The 17,980-nt window shown below is 43.5% G+C and overlaps 1 pseudogene; it reads right to left on the reverse strand.

Annotated features, from left to right (window-relative positions):
- Positions 1-15,200: 15,200 nt before the first annotated feature.
- Positions 15,201-15,319, reverse strand: LOC136655085 (5S ribosomal RNA; annotated as a pseudogene).
- Positions 15,320-17,980: the final 2,661 nt, after the last annotated feature.

Raw genomic sequence — 17,980 nt, forward strand, 5'->3', positions numbered from 1 at the left:
ATTTTTGTTCAAGAGCAGCATTTAATTTTCTAAATTGTAAATTCAGCTTCTGGGCTGCAGCTGACTATGCTAAGTCCTAATTTAATGGAGATTAGAGGAGTTTCATCCTTTTGGTAAAGGTGATCTCAGGATAGTAGACCAGGGGTGCTCCACAATGGGGATTAAGTTAGTGTTAGATCCCAGGGAATGCAAAGCAGTGGTGTAGCTAATTGGGGTGGAGATACATTGCCCTGGATGCGAGACCTTGTTTCTCCTGTATTTTTTTAGATTGTGAGCCCTTTGGGACAGGGAGCCATTTACAGCCCAATCTATGCATGTCTACTCAGAAGTAAGTTTCTTTAAAGTCAATGGGGCTTACTCCCAGGAAAGTGTGGATAGGATTGGGCTATTTGTTATTTGATTTTGTCTGTAAACTGCTTTGTGAATCTTTTTGTTGAAAGGCAGTACATAAATATTCTTAATAATAATACTAATAATAATAATTAGAGCTAATATTAGAATTCCTTTTCAGTTATGTAAGTGTCATCAAGTTGGCCACTGGTTTTCTGTTGGTAACTGATTTATTGGGTGACCTGTGCTTTTTTTGCTTCCCCACCCCCACTTTTCAAGGAAAATAGAAGTAAAAAAAAGCCATCAGCCACTCTGTTCGCAGCTGGAAATAATTGGTGGTGATGTCATTATGTCACCGCAATTACTTTCAGAATTTGTCATATGGGGGGCTGTAAAAAATGTTTGTGCCATCGGTGCCAGATGTCTTAGCTACTTCACTGACCCAGATAACTTCCTTACAGCCCAATCCTATCCACACTCTCCTGGGAGTAAGCCCCATTGACTCTAATAGGACTTACTTCTGAGTAGACATTCATAGGATTGGGCTGTTAATCTGTTTTTACCCTTTTTTCAGAAACTACACTCTAGTTCTGGTCACTGGGGGCCCAATCCTATCCAACTTTCCAGTGCCAATGCAGCTGCAATTCACCCCCAATTGTCTCCATGATTGTCCCCCAACTCCACAGAATGCAGTGCATGCCCCATTAGCCTGACTGCATTGGTGCTGGAAAATTGGATAGGATTGGACCCTGGATTAGCTCTTGAAGAAGCATTGCTCAAATTAAAAAAAAAATAAAAATGCAATTGGGGTTGGCATTATCTCAGTATGGAAAAGATCCCAGTTTCAGTCTTATGTACTCTTCCACCCCCCACCCTCAAAATATTTAGAATTTATGGCCTCAGACAAGCTGTCTAGTTTGCAGTTTGCTAACTACTTAAACATCACTTTGGGAGGCAATTAATAAGCAAAGATGAATACCAAATTAAAAGGGCTATGTGTCACTTTGTTATTCATAAAATAAACAGAAAACTGTATAGATTTTATAAAGACTTCCAGGCTTCATAAATCATTTCTGCTCACTAACTTGGCTGTGCCACTAAGTATTTTCCTGATATTTATGTTAAATGTAAAATTAATTGGTAAACTTGGTAGACATAAATAACACTCAGTTCTTGCATTCTTAGGATTTTTATTTACTGCTCACGCTGGAAGAGCATGTATCATGAACTGACTAGATTTTAAAAAGAACTAATAACATTTGTTAGAGTTATGAGAGCAAAAATTGGAGGTCAGATTCTTAAGAGGTATAAATCAGAGGGAATTTTTTTTTCCCCCCCAGTATTGCCTGAGAATGCTTAAACCTCACTTGGATATCACAGCCCATGGTAACTGACCTGAATGAGGCCCCATTTATCCTAAGGAGCATTTTATTTTGTCTTGTTCAAGGCTGGCCCCAGGAGTGGCGGGGCCCAACACAGAGCATTCACACAGGGCCTTCCACCCTCCTTGTGGAGGTCCACCACTCATCAGGCAGCCATGGTGAACTAAGCACTAATGGTGTTGTACACAAAGCATAGCACATGGAAACAGTGAGTGGTGATGTGTTGACGCCACTGCTGGTAGGCTCATTTTGGGCCAAATAGACATAGGGTCGGGCAGGTGAGTCCACAAAAGCAGATGCTTTGCTTGCCTTGCCAGTCTCCTAAACACCAAGATCCCAACTGTGGCAGTAGGAGATCTGCTTGCTGCCCTAGTACGGGGCCCCCTAAAGCGGGGGGGGGGGGAAACAAATTTCATCAAATCAGTTAAATAAGCTTTAAGGCCAGCCCTGGTCTAGTTTCTAGCTTTGTTTACACCTCTGTATACATGATTGCAGGGAGGAGGTTGTGCCCATAGACTTTGCCCCGGCTTCCTCCTCAACCTCAACCTGCTCAACTGAACATGAATATGCTAAACAGAGCATGCAGTCTTGATCCAGATCAGGACCATGATCATAGTAGGGGAGATTTAACCATTCCTGCCATGGTCCTAATCAGGGCTTTTTTTTTAATGGAACGCACCGGAACGGCGTTCCGGCACCTTTTTTCCCCTCCTCCTGGCCCCCACCTTTTCCCCCCTCCTCCTGGCCCCCACCTTTCCCCCCTCCTCCTGGCCCCCACCTTTTTTTCCCTCCCTGCGCTGCCCAGCACTGCTGGCTAGGGAGGGATTCAAACCTCCAACTCTCCTCCTGGCCCCCACCTTTTTCCCCCCTCCTGGCCCCCACCTTTTTTCCCTCCCTGCGCCACCCCCACCCAGCACTGCTGGCTAAGGAGGGATTCAAACCTCCATCCTTGTGCTCCACAGCCCAGCACTCTCTCCATTGGGCTATAGGAAAGCCTAGAGTTACAGTGTTCAGAACTAATATATAAGGTCCTGAGCCCAGCTGGTGGCCATCAGCGCCTCAAGTATTAGTTCCAAATGCTTTGAGCCTAAGACTTCCACTGGCTCAGTTACTAAAGTGCTGGTCTGTGGAGCCAGAGGTTGGGGGTTCAAATCCCCGTAAGGAATAATTTTTTTCTTCTTTTTTTTTCAGATGGGGAGGTAAATAAATAAAAGATTACACTTGTTAATCTTAAACTTGTTCTTGTAAGTGGGTTCCTGCACCTTTATTTTTTTTTTACAAAAAAAGCACTGCCCCTGCCTTACCGCACTCAGCTCTCGCCTGAGCCCAGCCCGCCTTTCCTCTCCCCGTGCTCTGCTTCCCCATGCTCAGCTACCAAGCCGGTGAGGGCGTGGGGACATGTGCTGAGGAGGAGGAGGAGGAGGAGGAGGACAACAACGACAACGACAACGACAACGACAACGACAACGACGACGACGACGACGATGAGGGACAGCAAGCCAGGGAGACGGGTTGCAGCACCCAGGTACTGGCTTGGCAAGAGGAGGGGGGGAAGGAAGCTGGCTGGTGCAGCCCCTGCACCTGAGACAGCCTAGGCATGTCTACTGAGAAGTAAGTCCCCTTGTGTTCAGTGGGGCTTACTCCCAGGAAAATGTGGATGGGATTGCAGCCCAAGCCTATGCAGGTCTACTCAGAAGCAAGTAATCCATTCATTTTTATAGTTATTAATATAAGGCTTGGCTGATCTAAATTAATTAAGCAAAAATTATTACTAATAATTTAGTAGCTTTGTAATGTCATCAACAGGAGATTTAGGTTTTTAACTATAAATGGGGAAGCTTAAGTGTCCTTGCTGCATTATAACAACACTTAGGAAATATGTATTCCTCTGTGCAGTAGGTCAGATCATTGTTGTCTATTAATTTTTGGTTTTTTTAGACTGTATTTAATAATCACTATTGTTATAATGGGGAATGGGGACATAGTACACAGGGGAAAGGGGGGAACCACAAAAGATGGGTTAATGAATTGATTAAGTTATGAAGTGATGAATCAAAAATCATGTGGTCACACACCCTCTATTGGTTCAAGATGAGTTGTAAAATAGATTATAGTCCTGTATTATATAATTTATCTATTTTATAATTCATCTTTTGTGTTTATTCTTCTGCTCCCCCCCTTGTGTGCTTATATTGCGCATTCATTGTTATCTGATCACATATTTCTCTTTTTTTTTTTTTGCACCAATCATGTTTCAATGTCTTGAGCCAATAGAGGATATGTGACCACATGATTTTTGATCCATAACTTGTTTATTAATCAATTAATTAACCCATCTTTTGTGCCCCCTCTCCCCTGTGTGCCAATTGATTTGGGTTCAAACAAATCTGTAGAGTGATGTAATGTAATCATTTTTTATATTTTGCCTTCATCAATTGTTTTAACCAATATTTATTAAATGTTTTAAAAGTTTTAATTAATTTTTTTGGTTGTTACATATTTGCAAATACATGCAACAAGCTGTGATATAATCCTTGATGTGTGCTCCAGAGGTGGTCCGTCTCTTTTTGTTCTTCTCTCTTGAAGATCTCCCCTCATTTTCTAGTTCTTAAGTAGTTGGGGAATGGGGATTTAAAGAGAAATGAGATAAATAAATAAATAAATAAATAAATAAATAAATTATAATATTTTATTTTAAATAAATTTAAAAATAAATAAATAAATAAAAGATTAACAAGTTGTGAGTTCCTGCACCTTTTTTTTTCACAAAAAAAGCACCGGTCCTAATTAGAAGCAAGCTTTCCCTCATGCCAAAAAGGTTTAAAAAAAACACATACATAAGAACATAAGAACAGCCCCACTGGATCAGGCCATAGGCCCATCTAGTCCAGCTTCCTGTATCTCACAGCGGCCCACCAAATGCCCCAGGGAGCACACCAGATAACAAGAGACCTCATCCTGGTGCCCTCCCTTGCATCTGGCATTCTGACATAACCCATTTCTAAAATCAGGAGGTTGTGCATACACATCATGGCTTGTACCCCATAATGGATATTTCCTCCAGAATAACACAACTCCCATTGGAACTTTTATTTGCCAGACAAGCTCAATCTGAACTGGAACTGTGGCAGGTAGTATAATTCAAGCCCTGATCTTGATCCAGATCAGGGCAGTGCTTACACAAAAAGCAGGCATCCCATGGCTAATGACAAATGTCTCATCTAATTTGGCTCTCAGCGTACTTGAATTTTAGAAGAAGCCTGCAATGCTACATTATTCTCAATCCCTTACACATTGGCAAAGCTCTAACATCTTCTTTTCCATTCCATGCAGTTTTAAAAAAGCAATTCTTTAAGAAATGTGTGAATTTTAAAAAAAGAAACATTTTATTTTGGGAGATAAGCATAAATAATTGTTTTAATACCAGGTCTACTTTTTAGCATTGGAATGAACCTTCTGAGTTTCTTCAGTAGCACAGAACCTAGTGACATGTGAGTGCTTAAAAAAATATTCCAGTAGCCTAAGGTTTCAGAATTTAGTTTGACTCACTACATGATGGTTTCCTTAAGCTTAGTTTCCTGTGAAAAGAGAAATCTGGTCTGCAATATTTGCAAAGGGGGGGGGGCTTTAAGGGGGGAAAAGGAAAGGTATGGCACTGGCTTTATTAGGAAGAACCACTTTTGGAGATGCTCTTTGTAGGAGCAGGGTCTTGAACAGATTGAAGGCGACCCCTTTGGGAACTGGAGATAAATCATAATTAAGTACCAAGAAAACAGCTTGTAGCAACTCTTGCCTCTGAAAAAAATTCACATTGCGATACATGAATACAAAAATTCAGGTGCAGGCATTTGGGGTTAACTAACTGTTTACATAGTGCAGTGTCAGAACTAAGACAGATGTGTCAGAGCACTGTGTTTTTTGCCCCTAAGTTTTCCATCCTGTATCTAATAGCAGCTTAAGGAGGGTGTTTCAGGTCTGTATACCAGGGCTGTAGTATGAAGCCTGAAGCCAAAAACAACCCCTTTCCCTGCACACTTGACCTAATCCAAGTCCCTCTCTCTCTCTCTTCTCACACACACACAGACACACACACATATATCCCTGTTGCTGCTATGAAGCAATAAAGTAGTTGGGAATTCCAAACATGGAACTCCAGAGTCACATTTCATTTGCCCTGCAGTCTTTGACAGTACAGGTGTGCACCGCTTAACAACCTTCCACTTAACAACGGATGGCATATATGACGGTGATCAAAGCACAACAAAGAGGCTCTAAATGAGGCATTCAGGAGTCGCTTGGCCTGCAGCAGAGTGTCTATTTACACCACACTGAGGCTCTTAATCAGGGGTGTCCAAAGTTTTTGGCAGGAGGGCCACATTATCTCTCTGACATTGTGTCGGGGGCCAGGGGAAAAAAAGAATTAATTTACATTTAAAATTTGAATAAATTTACATAAGTTTACATAAATGAATATATTAAAGATGAACCTATATGAATGAATGAAGAGCTTGCAATAGCTCAAGGCTGATAAAAGGCCTTGCACAAAGCAAGGCTGGCCTTTCGTTTGCTGCCACTACTGCATCACAGACGTGAAACAGCAAGCAGTGGAGGGAGCCCTCATCCCATAGCTCATGCTAGAGGTCAAATAGTCGCCCTAACGCTGAGAGCAGTTGTGTCAGGCCAGTGCAGGTTCCAACAAATCTCCAGAGGGCCAGAGGCTCATTGGAAACTGGGGGCTTCCTGAGAGCCACATTGACAGGCCTCAAGGGCCGTAAGTGGCCCCAGGACCAGGGTTTGGGCACCCCTGCTCTTAATGTACAGAAGAGGCAATCAGTCTCTAGTAGCTTGTGCAACCAGCTAGTTTCTGGCAGGGAGTGTCTGTTTACACAACAAAGGCACTAGAGTTGGCTGAATGTTCACTTAATAATCTAATCACATAACAACAAGGATTGGAGAATACATCCCAGTCGTTAAGTGGCTCACACCTGCATCTGTAAGAACACAAGAAGATCCCTGCAGGATCAGGTCATCCAGCATCCTGTGTTGAACAGTGGTTAAGCCCGACATTTTCTGAAGTTGGCCTTACCTGCTCAAAGCAATGCTGGACCCAAGCCCGTCATAATGGCATTATGATTTTGTGTTCATATTTACTGCAGTGCTAAACCTTTCACTCAGTGCAATCCTTTACTATTTGTTTTGCATGGACACACATTCCAAAATATAATTCCCCACCTAAAAACCACACCTGAAGTGGGATAGTCCAGCATTCTGCCATCTCGGTTTGCCACCTCATTCTGCCTAGTATGTACATTAGATCTCTTTTAGATGCTCCATAGAGTGCATTGGGAGCAGCCCACGTGGACCTATTTTGGTGTAGCAGTTAATGGGTCCAAATCTCCACTCAGCCTTGAAGTTCATAAAGTGACTGTGGGCCCGACAATGGCCTCAGCTTATTATACGAGTATTTATTTTACCAGGTTGGTTGGTTGGCAACCTTCAGTCTCGGAAGACTATGGTATAAGCCCACAGCACCCAGTATTCCCAGGCAGTCTCCCATCCAAGTATTAACCAGGCCTGACCCTGCTTAGCTTCCAAGATCAGACAAGATTGAGCACGTGCAGGGTAACAGTTGCTGCCAGGTTATTGTGAGAATAAATAAGGGAGGAAATATCTGAATTCTGCCCTGAGCTCTTTTACAGTCAAGGTGCGATCCAAACATATAATTCGTATTGGAAAGCAAGGTGAATAAGCAGTGTCTCAAACTGATTTTCACTGTCTAAAAATCAGGGAGTTATGTTTTTGGTCCTCAGGAGTACTGCTTGGTTTATGTACAAATCCACATGGATTTAATCAGTTCATTGATTAACCAACAAAAGCTCATACTCAGCTTTTGAAATTGATTTCTTTAGTCTCAAGGTGGCCCTCATCAGTAGTAACAAACAACAGTCAACAGCATGTATTTCTCATCTGGCCTTACCAAATAACATATTCTCATATGGCAAAATGGTTCAAAAGTAAGCACCAGGTAGGGAGAAAAGGATCAGAATTTAAGAGACCATTTGCTTATGCAAAATGCCTGCCACAGTGACCCATAGAGTTTTACAAAATTCTATAAATGTCTTCAAGAAAAATGCCTGCAATTTCCTTTGGGATGTTCGCATATTTCCATTGTTTTCTAGTGAACTTGGTGCTTCCAAGGGTATGTTTTATATGGCTTTTGCCTTGAAACTCCCTTGTTTCAATCCTCTAAAACTATCAAAAAGGACTCCACCTGCTTTATTGTTCTCATAAATTCCTATGAAACTGGTAGCTAAATCCAATTTGTGTCATTCTGATTCTCTTAGTGGCCTAAACTAAATCTCCCGCTGCGTATTCCAAAAGTAGAGTCCTGTTGACACCAAATAACCAGCTCTGTATTTTATTCCATGGTTATTACAGCCCTTGAGTTGTTCTTGTCGGGACAAATTTTTTCAGATCACAAACTTGCACCCCCAAACAACAACATGTAAACATGGGTCGGAATTGCCCTTACTCCAAGAAATCCCCCAGGCAGCTCTATGGGGCTACTCGGATTTGCGCCCATGATTTCACAGGTGCAAATTCGAGTGGCTCACATAATGATGGTTGGGACAGGGTTTAGGATCTGGCCTGTGCTGCCATGACCAGACCCACTACACTCCTGGGCCCGATTTGCCCCCAGGTCACACTTCACCATCCAAAAACGCCCCTCCCTGCCTCCATTCTTCACTCCTGCTGCCCTCTCCAACTTGTCTTGGCACGGTCCCAGTGCAGTGAAACCAGCATATCTGGGCAGTGGCCTACTCTCCACCTGAGTAACCGTGAACATGCTTTATGGCATGTTTGCAACACTCAAGACCTGGCACAAGGGACCTGTGCTGGCTCCGGGGGGGGGGGGGGATTTGGATTGCGCTGCCCTCCGGGCAACAATTTTCAAACTTGCATGCTGGTAAGATAAACTGAAATGCATTCCTTCCTTCCTTCCTTCCTTCCTTCCTTCCCCAACAAAAAGTAAGACACATATTTATATCAACTAGGAGGCTTAGTTTCCATTCAATTCAAGCAAATGTTTCACTCATCTACAGTCTCTCCTATTTCTTTATCCTTTCCTGCAACTGAGCCCCATCCACAGCGCAGTTTATTTTTCCTCTATTATCTTTTCAGTTACTGTTTGTATTTCTTTCATGAGCTTTAATCACCAGCCACCAGGAAAAAAAGAGACACGCACTTGCCTTTCATCCTCAGACATATTCCCATCTGCGGCTCAGAACTGTCTCTTTATATTATAATCCTTCACAGTTATATCCATAGATACATACACCTTACTTCAGTTTCATTGTCCTCTCTCTTTCTTTCTCTTTTTGTTATCCTTTTTCCTGAAATTTCTTACATTTCAATGAGATGGGGAGGAGGCTTCCTCTTTTCAGATGGAGATAATATGATTTCCAAAATCTCCTTTCTGTCACATCAAAGAAGTCTCCATTTCATTTGGTGTAGTTAATACTGAAACAATCCAGGGCTCCTTTTTTTGTTGGTATTAGAGTGGCCTTATTGGGTAGAAGAGTTATTTAATTACGCTTCATGTGAGGCCTTCCTCTTTCTTCTCGCAATCTGGCTTTCCATAACTAATTTGGGGGCTTATAGGAATTAACGGCACTCCTCCCCCATTTACCTGCTTGTTCTATTCTTCCTTCTTATCAGGAGATTAATTCAAAACAAATGGATTAATGGGAGAGTTAGACGGCAAAGATCTTAAACTGTATTGACACCCATGAAACATTTTCAAATGACTGTTTAGAACCATTTGAAAGTGTGAAGATTATGTTTATTTTTGTAATCACTGTTTTGCTCCCAGGTTCATGGTATCTCAAACACCATTCAAAAAAAAAAAATATGCAGGGAAGAAAATGTTAAAGTTATGCTAAAAGCTACTAGTCCCAAAAATACTCCAACGCTGCAAAGAATTAAAAATGGATAATGATGTTGGCCTGAAATATAGGAAGCAATACATAGCGCAATAGAACTTCTGCTGGCTCCACGCCAAGGTTTTAACAAACTGCAAATGCTGTGTGCTGTTTTCTCTCTTCAGCTGCCAAGATCAGGGATGCTGTAGACATCAGCTACTGAAGAATTTTTCAAGTGGTTTCTTTAAAAGAATAACATAGGTTAAGCAACTTGCAACGGGTTGGAGGCGGAGGTGCTTTGATGCATGAGTGCTCCCCATTCACTGCAGTGGAGGAGATGGATTTACACTTGTATCTGTCTGCAGGCGCGGGGCTACTGTCTCCATTTAAATAAATAGGAATGAAATCTGGGTGAACTTCTTGAGAACATCAGATTCATGTTCCTACAGAACACAGCACTATACTGGGGCGCAAAAATATTGTTCTCCTATCAGAATACAGCCCCCATTACAGCCTCCATTATCTGAACTTGGGTTACACAAAACTACAAATCATTTCAAGCAATCAGTCCAAGAGATTCCAACATGGGGTGTGTGTGTGTTATGTACGAGTGTCTGTATGCTGTTGTGCCCCAGTTTGAAATATATGCATGAGAATCTTCTGCCTTATTAATAATTATTAATGTATAACTATATGCAAGCACTAATTGATTTGTTGCTTCAAACTCATATGATTAATCAGTTAATTGATAACGCTTATCAATATGGTTCTGTATTAAAGCACCATGTGCATAGCTTGTGCAATAATAACAACACCTGCATGACTGTGAAAATCTCATAATACAACTTTAGTTTCTTGATACCCTTATGAAAGAGATGAAAAAGCCATACTTGTTTTATAAAGTAGGGGTTCTCAAACTGTTTAGCACTAGGACCCATTTTTAAATATCAGGACCCAACTAGCTTTACGAGACTTAAAAAAGGTGATCTGGAAAGAAATAATATTTTCATTTATTTAAAACAAATATTTATTTATTTAAAAAATTGGTCCATTTTTTGTAATGAGGCAGTTCTAATGAATAACCTCAAGGTTTAAGTGTTAGTTATGTGGCCCAGCCTTCTCCTATCCCCCACTACCTTTCATTGACGGACTTGGGGGGAAAAAACCCACCAGAAAAAAAGACGCTTAAACAATTATATCCCTATATGTACACAAGCTTGCAAACTGCAGGAGCTCAGCTCCTTGCAAACTGTAGGAGCCGAGCTCTTTGCATGGCAATTAGCAGCTATCTTGCAAACTTCAGGAGCTGAGCTCTTTGCAGAATAATTTGCAGCTGTATGATTTTTGAACAGCCTCAGGGTTTGAGGCAATTAGTTATCTAATCTTTCCATCACCCATGTTTTCACTGGAGGCTCCGAGGAACCTACCAGAAACTGGGTCTCGCTCCACCAAGCAGGTCCCAACCCACAGTTTCAGAAACACTGTTATAAAGTTTATTTTTTAAATAAAGGATTAATGGACCTTTTTTTTTTCCCCTCCTCAGCCATCTGTGGTATAAAATCAGAGGTAACATAAAGCTGAGCCACTCACAGTACATAAACACTTCTCCATCCACTGCCACATTCCTTAAAGTGCTATTGCAATATCAGGGTACCAATGTACTCTGCATCGACACAAAGTCCCCAGCCACTGATGGGAATTAAAATGATTGCAAGCAACCCTTGTGATGGTTAGCAGCATGACTCATTTGCAGGAGGAAGTACATTCCAAGGCTGAGATTTGGGATGGAGAAGAATCCATTCCATGGTCATTAATTCGTAGAGCGAGGGTAGCTATCATCGTTGTGAAGCCAAACAGTTCTCATTAATCAAGGCAACAGTTAGCAGAGCAGGCCAAGGGCAGACTGGAACGAGAAGCCAAGATGAGGAAAGCAGAAAGACAGGGTCATGCACGGTTGGGATGCTGGCTAAAGAGTCAAGTGATTAATCCAGTGATGGCTGGTACACCAGCTGTGGCCATACCTGAGTCCTTGTGGTACATGACCACTGTGACCCTTGCCTCTGTAACATGTTGTTTAGATTACTGCAACAGGCTGTAGTTGGGGCTGCCCTTGAAAATGGTCCAGCAATTAGTACAGGATGTGGTGGCCTGCATGGATACTAGGTTGCTAGTGCTAGCGTTCGGCTGTTCGACTCAATTGGAGTCTGCTTTTAGCTGCCATTTCCAGGTCCAATCCTAGGCGCTGGTTTGACCTTCACAGCTTAGGACCAAAGTATTGGAGGGACCATTTTCTTATATAGTCAGAGATCCTCTGAGCCAACCTGTTTGCATGTACCACTCCTGACAAAGATGGGAGGGGGGGGAGTAGGGTCTTTTCTGAAGCAGCCCTGCAGTTGTTGAGTCAAAGAATGGTTCCCTCCCTTGATGTATTCCATTGGGAGTTAAAAATGTTTTATTTCATGTTGCATTTTCTTTCTGATCCAAGTGCACTAGCCCCATGCTTAGGCTTGCAAACGAAGGATCCAATCCTACCCAACTGTCTAGCTCTGGGGTAGCCACAATGCAGCCCCCTGGTGAGGGAGCATGTTCTCATACCTTAAGAAGGCCCCAGTTACTAACCCTCTACTACAGGATGCAGCACTCACCCCACTGGCACAACTGCACCAGCACTGGAAAATTGGATAGGATTGGGCCCTTAAGAAACATGCTTGCATAAGAGTGGGGAGAGATGGGAAACAGCAGACCAGAGAGATGAGAATTCCAAATTAAAGGGGTGAATTTTAAAAATCCATTCAAACACAATTGGGCCAGTCTGATCTTTCTGATGCTAGTGTTCTTGCTGGGTGTGAGTGAGGAATACAACCCTTGGTTCTCTGCTCAGTGATTTGGTCCACATTGCCACAGGAGTTGGCAGGATCTCAGTGGTAGAAATCTGCTTTCCATTCAGCAGGTTCTGTGTTCACTCCTTGTTATCTCCAGCTAAGTCAGGGAGGTTATTGTTTTTGTAGCCACAGCAGAACTCAGAAAATAAAGATCTAAAAATAAAAATTTAAGTCTAAACATAAAGATTTTAAAGATCTAGAAATAAATGATTGAGAAACCAGAAATGGGTCACAATCTTTATTTTTAGATTTTCCCAGGCTTGGGGAGCCCTCCAGAGGTTTCCACAGGGCTCGCTGCACCCCCCAGGAGGCTGCTGCCTGTAAGTTAAATGAAGCCCCTGTCACCCCTGCCAGCCGCATGGTCCTGGGGAATGTGTCGCTGCATTCCCCCCTTCTCACCCCTTAAAGGGGCAAAGACAGAGCTTCTCAGGCTGGGGCTCCGGAATGCCCCAGTTTGATAACCTCTGCTCTACCTGGTGACTCAGGTGAGGGAGGGAATTGTCATTCTCGAGAAAGAGAGCTAGGAAAATTTAGCAAGGCAACCTGGGTTGATCAAGGCGACATTTCATGTGCCTCTCCACAGAGACACAATATATCTTTGCTGTTATGGATGTGTGAGGTAAGACATTAGCCGGAGAGCGCCTGACTCCGAACTGCTCTTGCTTTTGCTGATTAGTTTAATGTTTGTGCAGCAGCATGAATGTATATAGGAGATAAGCAGTGTGTTATTAGTGTGCTAAACAGTCAGCGTAAAAGATGTTTTATTGGCACATTTCAGGAGTCAGGCCACATATTCAGCAGTCCTGCTGAAAGGACATTGTTGGGGGATTACTGAGAGATGACCTCACATCCACCCTACAGATTATGCAGAACAAGCTGGTACAAGTCCAAACTGTGCCATTTTCGAAGGTAGCTGTTAGATTCTATTTTTTAAAATTGTCTCCATATTAAAAACAAAACAAAAAAACTCCCTGTGTGTAGAAAACCAGGGCACAGTAGTAAGGAAACTAGTAAGGCATTCCCCTGAGATGCTAGCTTGTTACTAGTGAGGAGTGAAGGAGTGTTAAAAATGTTCTCCATACAAGAATCTGCAGTCAGAGATGGACAAGTTTGGAATTCTACCACCTACATGCTGTATGACTTATAGAAGTGGGTTAGGATCTAGCCTAATGAGCAACCTGGGATTATATGTGTTTAGAACCCCTGAGCCTTCAGGTGCAGAAGGAAATAAGGGTGTATTGACCCCTGTGATTGATAGACAGAATCAAGCCTCTAGACTGGGCAGGCCTCATATAAATGTTAGAATCTTGGCTTCCTGGCCTTGTCTGATCAAGAAGATAGTACCCCCTGCACATTAGGGTTGATCTCAAGTTCTTACACTCACGCTGGCTCCATTTCAAATTCTCAACTCCAGGAACATATCAGGGACCTTGGACATGTCTGGATACACACCTGGTCTGGATCTTGGTGCATCCACCCATGACTTGGAACATAGTCAAAGGTAAAGTACAAGCTTTGAATGTGAAAGATTCCAGGTTCTGTCCACACACAGGGCTGTGAATGACCTTGTTATAAACAGAGCCATTTCCTGTCAGTGTACACAATCAAATGGGCCAACAGCTTTGCTCAGTCTAAGGAAGCTTCATATAGTGACTCTGACCTGGCCCTGACACTTTTCACTTGCTCCTATCTGTGATGTGCTTTGCACATTGAACCACAAAATTGAGACATCACTCTGCAGTCTTGTGCTTGTTTACATGAGTTTGTTCCCTTCAAGTTGGTTGCTCTAATTGTACATAACTAGTCGTAGGATCACAGACAGCAATATGGCTGCCCCCACTAGAATTTTAATTGACGTGCAACATATTGTGTTCAGATAACATTTTTTTTGCCTAATTTCTCCACAAAGAGCAAACTAGACTGTCATCTTAACTGAGATGTGCATCTAATGAAGAGGAACAGAAGGAGACTGTTAAATTCCACTCACTGCGAATATTAAAATCCCCCTGAAATATATGAAAGCCTTTATATAACTGATAAGTCTAAATACTTTTTCAGAATCTTATTCCCAGAGAATTTACTTATCGCAAAATTAATGGCCATGTTTCTTTAGTGTAGCGAGGCAAGCACTGAACATAGCTGAACTTAATGTGGTAACAAAAATGCCATTTTCAGATAAGACGTCGTGCTTAGTCTGGGGTAATTAAGATATATAAGATCTAAGTTTTGAGCATGCTCACTTCCAGCCATGATAATTGTGCCCCTAATATTTATTTATTTTTCACATTTTTATGCCAGCGTTCCTCCAAGGAGCTCAAAGGTGTTGTACATGACTCCTTCCCCCCTTTTGTCCTCACAATAACCCTGTGAGGTAGGCCAGGTTGAGAGATAGTGACTGGCCCAAGGTCACCCAAGAAGCTTAATGGCTGAGTGGAGATTTGAACTTGGATTTTCCAGGTCTAAGTCCAACTCCCAAATCACTACACCATCCTGCAAGCAGTCAACTGTACCGCTACCAAGGATGCACCAAGGATGGTTGGACCATACCAAGGATGGTTGGACCAATTCTGCTCCCTGATGCGGCCCCCAAAAGCAGCACTACTTGCTTTGCTCCTTCCCAAGCAATCCTCTTGACAATAAGAGGTGGTGGTTGGCAACCTTCAGTCTTGAAAGGCTATGGTATAAGCCTACAGCACCTAGTATTCCCAAGCGGTCTCCCATCCAAGTACTAACCAGGCCTGACCCTGCTTAGCTTCCGAGATCAGACGAGATCAGGCATGTGCAGGGTAAGAGGAAGTTAGTCAATTCCCATAGTGCACTGCATTGTTGGTTCTACTGAAAGGGACAGCAAGGAAGGTGTCTGGTGAGTGGCTACTTCTCCTTCCTTCTTCTTTGCACAGTCCCTTTAGGTTTTAATGGACTGAACAAGTAAGGAATCAGGAGAGGTGGACCACAGGCAACAGTGTGAAGCAGCTCATTGCTGCCTGTGCAGGTTTTCTAGTGCAGGCAGCTGCAAACCAGTTCACTCCTCTCACTACTTCCTTGCATGGTCTGAATGCAAGAGGGAAGAATGAGGGGAAGGGTAGTTTACCTCACTTCTCTTAGAATTCACCCCACTAGCCCCTAACGGAAGTGGTGGTGGCAGAGGTGGCAATGCTGCAGAGGTATCACTAGGTTTGGTGTCACCAGCGTGGGTGGGGGGAGGGCGTCAACAGGAGACAGGGAGGGGGCAAAACTGGGTGGGAAGGACAGCGATGCCTGGAAAAATCTCTGAAGCCCTGATCTAATGACCATCCCGATGCAGAGAACAGGTCTGTCAATCTGGTAGACCTGGCTTCCTAGTCAGCCTGGCCAGGAAATTTCTGGTTCCTTTCTTTTGGTGTTCACCCCCACTCCATGGTGTCACTTGATGTGGTCTTCACACATACCCTGCTGGAGGAAATTAAAAATAGTTTCCTCTTTGGGGGGGGGAAGCAGAGTAGCTTAAGCAGTGGACCCCCCCCCTTTGGGTATCACCCAAGGGAACTCCCTCACCCGGCTGACTGCTATTCAATAAAAAAGACAAAGAGGCAATGGCTTGTAGAGTTGCAAAAAAGAAGTTATTTACTTACAGTTCCATTGAGTGTATATTTACAGCATCTGATTAGGATCAGAGGTTCAGCTAACACTTAGAGATAGCAAGGCCCTGGAGCTGGCTCGCCCTGCATGCCTTGTGCTCAAGATGGCCTGGGCATCAGAGCCCTGGTGTGCACCATCTTAACAGGTTGGTGGTCAGAGGACAAGAGAGAAAGTGCTCAGAGGAGGATAAAGGGTTAGGGCCACACCCCACAAGGATCACAGAGAGAACAGGTAGAAAGGTCAGAGTCACTAGGCCATAGCTTGACCCCTTCTGGACAGCATCCTGCCCCCTCTGGAGAGCAGGAAGGAAATTAGGAATTAGCAGGAAGGACAGCATTAGGAAGGGAATGCCACATGCAAAGGCAGAAAATCTTGATATCAGATAGCTGCGGACCTGCTATAGAGTTCTATGGAGCAAACGCCCTGGGCGTTAGGACCCCACAGAAGCCTCTCTGAGGCTCCTGATGGGGGCAGAAACTGTGCTTCCGGTTTCCCAGAAGCACAATTTGTAGCGTCGGGGAACCTCAGAGAGGCTTCCCCAACACAGTCCTGGGTCTTGCGAGCCTCCATGAGCCTCAAGTAAGTGGGGTGTAGATTTTTGTGCAGGGGGGGCGGCGATAGCCTGCGGGGGGGCGCCATTGCGGACCTTTGCCCTGGGTACGGGGCTGGGAAGGTCCGCCGCTGACATCAGAATGAGAATGGAAAGGATGCAGGTATAGAAGCTTTGCAAACGACCTCCAAGCAACCGGATATCCACTGAAGGTAGAACATTCTGAGTCAAGTATACAAACTTCTTGAGACACAGGATTCTTCTCCCCTGTGACATTTCCATGTATCTGTTTTAGGTGCTGCCTAAAGTAGGAAAACAAAATGGAATCTACAATAAAGATAAGGATGCAAATTGTTGGTTTGACTGCAAGTTATCTTGTTGCTCATCTTTCAGTAAGACAGTATAGATTGTTTTATACATCTTGGTTTCTGGGGGGGGGGAGAGAGAGAGTTATGTTCATATACTAAGGAGAAAGCAAGCACAGCACTGAAACTACATTTTAGACAATGAGGCCAAGCTATTTACTCTGCCATTTCAAGGTCAGAAGACATCACAATCCTGATGGGAGCAGGAAATGATCAGACATCACTGGATGGAACATTTGGAGGAAATGAGGATGGCACCAAGGGAAATTACAGACTTCGCCCAAAATGTCACCCTCAAAGTCAAGATTGAAGATTCAGCCCTAGAGGGGGGAAAATCCTCAACTTGTAGGTATCCTGTGGGTAATATTGTTCTTCAGAGAAGCACCTGCTTTTGTAGGGACCATCAGGTAAAAGGGGGACATCTATTGTTGGGACTTCTCTCCTGGGACTTTTTAAGTACAAACATTCTCCAACTTCTCCTGCCTGGCCCACACACCAGCCAGCTTTATAGGTTGGCCCTCAGGTTGTCCATCGTTCCGTTTACATTCAGCCCAGGTAATTGTATCATAACCCAGATGCTGCCGTGAGGCTGCAGGTGGGGATTGGCCCAGGAATTTAGAGAGGAGACCACTGGAGAGCCTCATGTGCAAGGAGGATTGTTTAATTTTTTAAAGAATCAAGTAGTGAGAGGTTAACGTGCGGAGAAGATACAGGGACCTTTCTCAACCCGACAGCAGGTTGAGCTTATTCCGCAGAATCTGCTGAGCCAAGTCACACCACTGACCATTAACAAATACCAGTGATAATTTTAGCTTGAGGTAGTTGGTGTTTCAATGTGCATTCCCTGTTAACTTTCCTGACAGAGACAGAATGACAGCCTGTAGCAGCCTCGGATACGAGGCAAACAATCCAGAAGGATGTGTCAGCACAA

This window comes from Tiliqua scincoides, chromosome 5, assembly GCF_035046505.1.
Source record: "Tiliqua scincoides isolate rTilSci1 chromosome 5, rTilSci1.hap2, whole genome shotgun sequence".
Lineage (NCBI taxonomy): Eukaryota > Metazoa > Chordata > Lepidosauria > Squamata > Scincidae > Tiliqua > Tiliqua scincoides.